Raw genomic sequence first — 6303 nt, forward strand, 5'->3', positions numbered from 1 at the left:
TCTTGATTTAAACAAATCAGAATCAAGGATTCACCAAATAAGGTATGATACAGCCAACAATTCTGTCATTATTTCATATTTCAAAGACACCTTTATACATCGTATCTACATGACCTTCATAATTCAGTGCTCATTAAAATCATAAAAAACTCTACTATCAAGGTAGTCAAGACCACAAAAATTTTCTTGTTTCAAAGACACCTCAGTAAAACAGACAGAGTAAAGTAGGAAAAATAATGACAGTTTTATTGGTAAAATCCTCTTGTACTAAAGAAATCACATTTTTATCCATGTTCATAATAATGGGCTTTGCCTGTACTATGACATCTTTTCGAGAGTAGCTGTCATGCAAGGCGTCCTACATCTGTCCAAAATATCCACATCTGTGATTTGCAACAAAAGAGGTCTCCAGCCTCCAAGCCTGCGATGCAGTGCAGAACATGAAGCACGGGTACCAGCCGAGGCAGCTTCCGGATCCTTGGGTGTGGATGTCGTCGTCAAGGATACGCGTTCATCCCATCCCGCATCACTGGAATGTGCTCACAGGTGATTGCGCTGGTCATCGTGCTGCGCGGTTTTAATCAGTGATGCGAGTAGTCTCATTCCAGTCGTTTTTCCCGTCATGTCACCGTCATACATCGCAGTCCTTCCTCCCTACCTCCACGGCTGCACCACGAGAGGATTGCCTGAACACAACGTGATAGAGCGGTCACTTTAATCAGACATCTAGACAGTGGCAGCATTGGTGGACATCAAACATATGAGCAAACTTAGTTTGTTTTCTGGGTATAGTTCCCAATACATTTCCAATCTAGTCAATACATTTCACATTTCTAATATTCAATACTACAAAAGTGGAAAATTTTCGCTAATTTTATGTGTGAATTTGTAATGTGGACCAGTTATTTTTCACCATAGTATGTGCTGTCAAAGCCTCAACAGTAAGAGCAGTGGTGAGCTGTTTGAAGTGCTAGATCTACAAAGTGTATTGTTGTGACTGTCCATGAAATTAAGAACATGCAAAATTCATCATAAGCTAGTGAGCATGAATAAATTATCCAAAGAAAATTGGTGTTAACAGTATATTCCACTTTCTCTATACATTATCATGACAGGCATAGTTTGAAGGCCTTCATTCCACACACCATCCAAAGTGTCTATTCAACTTTGAAATTGATTTCACCCTTTAAACCAACAAAGAAAAAGGGGTGAAGAGTTACAATGTACCTCTGTGGATTGTTAACCCATTACTAACTGAACCGCTCGAAACCATCTGTCTTATTGTTTCCTAAAACGCTCGAAAACCACCTACAAAATATCTGCTATTTTATAGTTCTATGCTTTACCATTTTTACTGCATTCATATAGTATACATAATTATGTAATTTGAAAGAGGTCAAAGGCCAACAAAAGTATGTCAGAAATACTTCTGTGATACACCAGTCTCTTGGTAAAGTCTTACTAGGCTTTCAAATAAACATGCCTTATGATAGACAAAAATGAATATGCAGTGAGCTGTTTTACATAATTTAAAAAGTTGTTGAAATGACAATAATATAGCTGTACCTTCTAAGGATTAATAGGCCATCATGTATGGAATCTTCAGTTGCTAAAGGGTTAAAGACAAGAAAAGATAATGCCTACAGTCTACTTCTTCTAACTTCTGCTATGAATGATGTGTACTGTACCTCAATGTATGTCCAGCAGTTCTACAGTAAATGACCAGATCAATGAATATGTTACTGATGATGAAAACTGTATTCTAATGACCACAACTTCAAGAAATTCAAAGAATAACATAAATTGTGCATTTTAAATTGGCCCATGTTGCATTTTACAATGTAGGAACTACATCGAAAGTACTTGCGCAATTGCTTTGTTTTTGCTTTATGATAGCATCCATTTGGTCAAATTATCCCCCAATACAGCCCACTATATTTGTTATGTAAGAAAAACCACCAAGGTACTTCATCGAATGGTGAGAGTTACGAGTACCTTGATGATGACTGGAACTGTATTTCAGTAGCTAGAGTATTTTGATAAATGACTTCAATTGTGTCTTTAGCGAATAAACATAACTTTGAATATTTCTATGACTAGAAGGGTATTTCAGTGGCTGACTGGGTACTGTCCTGGAACAGTGAATAATTCAATGATAACTACATCTGTGAGAACTAAACATGTGACGAGAATTTGACTGCCTCACTAACAAGACTTAAAGGCATAATTTACCATTTCCAAATGAAACAAAAACCCAGTATTTGTGCTTTAAAATAATTCTAAAATGTGAGTTAGGGATAGAAACAACCAATGTAAAAATCTGAATTAGTATAATCAATGTTAAGTATTGTTAAATGTACAAAATGTGAATAATAGTTATAACAAAAATGTTTCCAGGCTGAACCGTCTGCAGTTATGGTTTATTGAGAAAATACTGACATCTCCTTATACTTTAGGTTTCATTGCAAAAATGTTATATGGTAGGATGTTTTGTGATACAACAGACCTACACATATGCATCAAATGTGATATCTTGAACATTTTTATTTTTAAATCACTGCTGCCAAAGGTACACAGGACCTTTAAATTGTGAGTACTCTAATGATTGACAAAAAACCTGTAAGACCTACTCTGTAGGACAAAAAAAAAGTAAATACACGAATTAAAAGAAAAAAAAAAAAAAGGAAGTGAAGCACATTTCTGTCTTCACCCGTTTAGAATGAGTCCCGGGTATACTTGGGCAGGGGTCTACGGGAATGTGTTTCATAGCAAAATCAAACTGTCCTCAATGGGTTACTGTAAGTTGAACAGAATACATGATACCTGCCTGGAGGAGTGAAATCTTAGATTCACTCTATTTTGTGACTTACGCCCCTTTAAAAATGATAAAACAGGTTTCTGATTTAATTTAAGTAGCAGTAAAAAAAAAAAGGTTACTATTAAAATCACAAAAATTGAAAGCAATGATGCCAATGAATGGAAATTTCCCCAGGGAGTTTGGTTAGGTTTAATGAATTTGCATTATTTGTGAAGATGGATAAATACTGTTTGTGAGATTCCCATTGCATTTGAAATGAATGCTTTAAATGATGAATATGATTCATCATGTTAATGTGCAATGTTAGATGACACTTTATAATACCCGACCTCAGTAACAGACGTAAAGCCAACGACACAGATGGATGTGACCTGACATGGCCTATATGAATATAGTATGTCCCCAAAAAAAATTACAGTCAGATTTTCGCATTGATAACTTCCAATAATACTTAACTATCTGAATGCTATATCAGAGTCTAAAAATATAACATCTTAGCTATATTTTGCAGAAAACCCCATTCAATTTGGTTAAGTGGTCTCAGAGAAATGTGGATCGTTGTGAAGCGTGTCATGCGTCTGATTTTTCCAAGTTTAGCACTTGGATGCGCTTGGAACTGCTTATTTAAGTGTGAACACTATGGACAGAACTTGGAAGGAAGGGATTCCTGACATGCTCTACAAAAATCCCCATTTCTCTTTAACCACTGAAGCAAATCAGATGGGGTTTTCTGTAAGATGGGGGTAATAAGTTATAGCTTCATATCCTTTGTATTTGGATTGATTCACTATTTTTAAAGTTATCATTGTGGAGGGTCCGATTTCTTTTTAGGGACATATGGCATAGTCTTTGGCAAGTCAAGCCAAGAAGGATCTAAAGGGGCTTGCAAGAAGTGCAAGTCAAAAGGCATTGTAAATTTGTGCATTTGAAACACATCTTTGTTGATTTTCATCGCCTACAACACACATCCTTTCAAGCAATGCCAACCTGTTAGCATTATCCTCCCTTCCTTGATACAACTGTTAATTTGAGTATATCCAACTCATGTTAGTATGCAAGGTGGCTTATGCATAGTCCTGGGCCCCATTTCATATATAAAAAAGATAATAGGATAGCAACTCTTGCTGGAATGGCAACTCCCCATAGCAACAGCCAATCAGGAAGCTGGATTATTGTCGTTACCATGACAACTGCCATTCCAGCACGAGTTGATATCATATAAACTTTTTATGAAATGGGGCCCTGGTGTTAGTGATGTAATGTTATGTACATGAAAAAGGAGATAACGAAAGTTATGGACAGACTACTACATGGATGTCTTTTACTGAATGCAAAGGTCAAAAGGTCAATACGGCATGGACAGATCGCTTCTGGGATTTATGGTACGTAGCATAGAAACTCCGAAAAAAAACTCCAAACACCTGAGCTGATACACAGTGAAAAGCAAAAGGTAGTTAGCGAAACAAACCTCAGTACGCCACCGACCAATCACCATAGAGGACTCCCGGAGAAGCGACCCGACGCTACCTTTACGTGGGGGGAACCGTGGAGGCGAAGAGAAGAGAGAAAGAAATGTACATGCTAGCACAATGCACGGAAAAAGGGGCGCGATTGAAACGCATGATGCATGCACATGGAACATTCCAGCAAAGTCCTTTAAGCCCAAGTCCTTGCATACTTTATACAGCATGTACCAGTTTTGTAATTAGCCTGCACAATACTTCATGAATAGGGCCTCCTACGACAATTCAGTTAGTGGTTAAACTTGCAATCAAGAACCACGGTTAAAGAAAGGTGACACAGATATCTCTTCACAAAGCAAAGTTTCCAATTTTCCAGCACGGAGATGGTATATGCTGCATTCATGTATTACGATAGGCAAAAATTTGGCGCACTGTTAATTTCCCAACTCGACTGAAATTTGTATATAAAACCACCGCAAAATATATGAAATATATAATCATGAGTGAAATGCCAAACAAAAAGAAAAATGCACTCGATATGACAAACATTAGACTGGTCGCTGAAATCTGTGTAAAAAGATTGCAAGCAACATGTCAGTGTTATGTATCAGGAGTCTGAGCTTGGTGAATGAAACGATGACATGCAAGTGGTCAAGATTCTATGGTCCTATGTCCAGTTTTGATCTGCTTTTTTTTTATCACTGACTGGTGTGTTCTGTTGGTATGTTCTGTCTCACTGCTCTCATCCTGACTCACTTTCTCTGTCGAGTTATTCTCTCCACAAAAAACAAAAAAACAAAAAACAATAACGTGTAGCAAGGGTTATATTAGAGCCTGGGATGAGCAGCTGCCCAACATCCTCATTATTTACTTTTCATGAGACAATCTAGTATCGCAAGCGATTACCATATTAAGAAGTAAGTTACATGAGACTGAAGAGATACACAACATACCCTTGTACACCACCGATATGATGTGATTATACATATATACTATTTATTAAACTTGCAGCATTGTACCTCGTAGACCAACTACAATTGGTCAAAGTCAGTTTCGGAATTTCAAAAAATCTCTGAGAGATTTTTCGAAAATCACGCAGTGGAAAGAATAATGACAATGAAAAGAGAACATCCCTGTTTAATGTTTCCATTGGAACAAATATTCAAGAAATTTATAAAGAGCAAAAGATGGCAAGTTTAAACAAATATGTTTTGTTCCCAGAATATTTCTTCTACAAGCTTTGAAGCTTCATAGCTCATGTCTGGAAAATCCAAGCTGATATGCTCTGGGTTAGGCTGGACACGGACAATGGAAGACTCTTAAATCATATACTACTATCTCCTCGTCAAGATCAATAGGAGCAAAAGTTTAGAAATTAATATCACAATTTGGAAGATCAAACTCTGTGACACAACAAAACTGTCAGGCGGCAGAATTTTTACTACAGTCATCATATTTCCTTTAAAATTATAAACAGCAGTGCACTTGGGACAAATTCAAAGTAGTCAATGCACTTTCAATATTGTTTTGAGATAAAATCTGTTCACAGTGCTTTCCCAAACAAAAATAGAAAACAAAATCAAATGCACAAAGGCTTCTTCCATATTGTCAAAACACTGATCTCTGCAACAGACATTAAAAATTTTGTATTGACAATGCTCTTTAGTATGAGCTTATAAAACCTACAGAATAACATCTGATTTTTCTCTTTTTGTGAGGAATGAAATTACATATAAATGATACTCTTTGACACCTAAAGCAGATAGATGAATGGTACCATTTCAGTGTCATATTTTGGATACACAGAGAGAAAGATAGAGGTAGAGCACACATAGCTAATCCCTCAACCATCGCAAGAAGCTGATCATTCACAAAACGTCACAAGAAAGGCTTTGAGGGGAAGGCAACAATCACAGAAATAGATAGTTATACATTGTATATTTTCTATGTATTTCATACAGATACAAAGATAATGCTCATAATGGCTTGTATCTAAAACCATCAACTCTGCTACATCCTGCC

The sequence above is a fragment of the Diadema setosum genome, chromosome 21 (genome assembly GCF_964275005.1).
Source record: "Diadema setosum chromosome 21, eeDiaSeto1, whole genome shotgun sequence".
NCBI classification, from domain to species: Eukaryota; Metazoa; Echinodermata; class Echinoidea; order Diadematoida; family Diadematidae; genus Diadema; species Diadema setosum.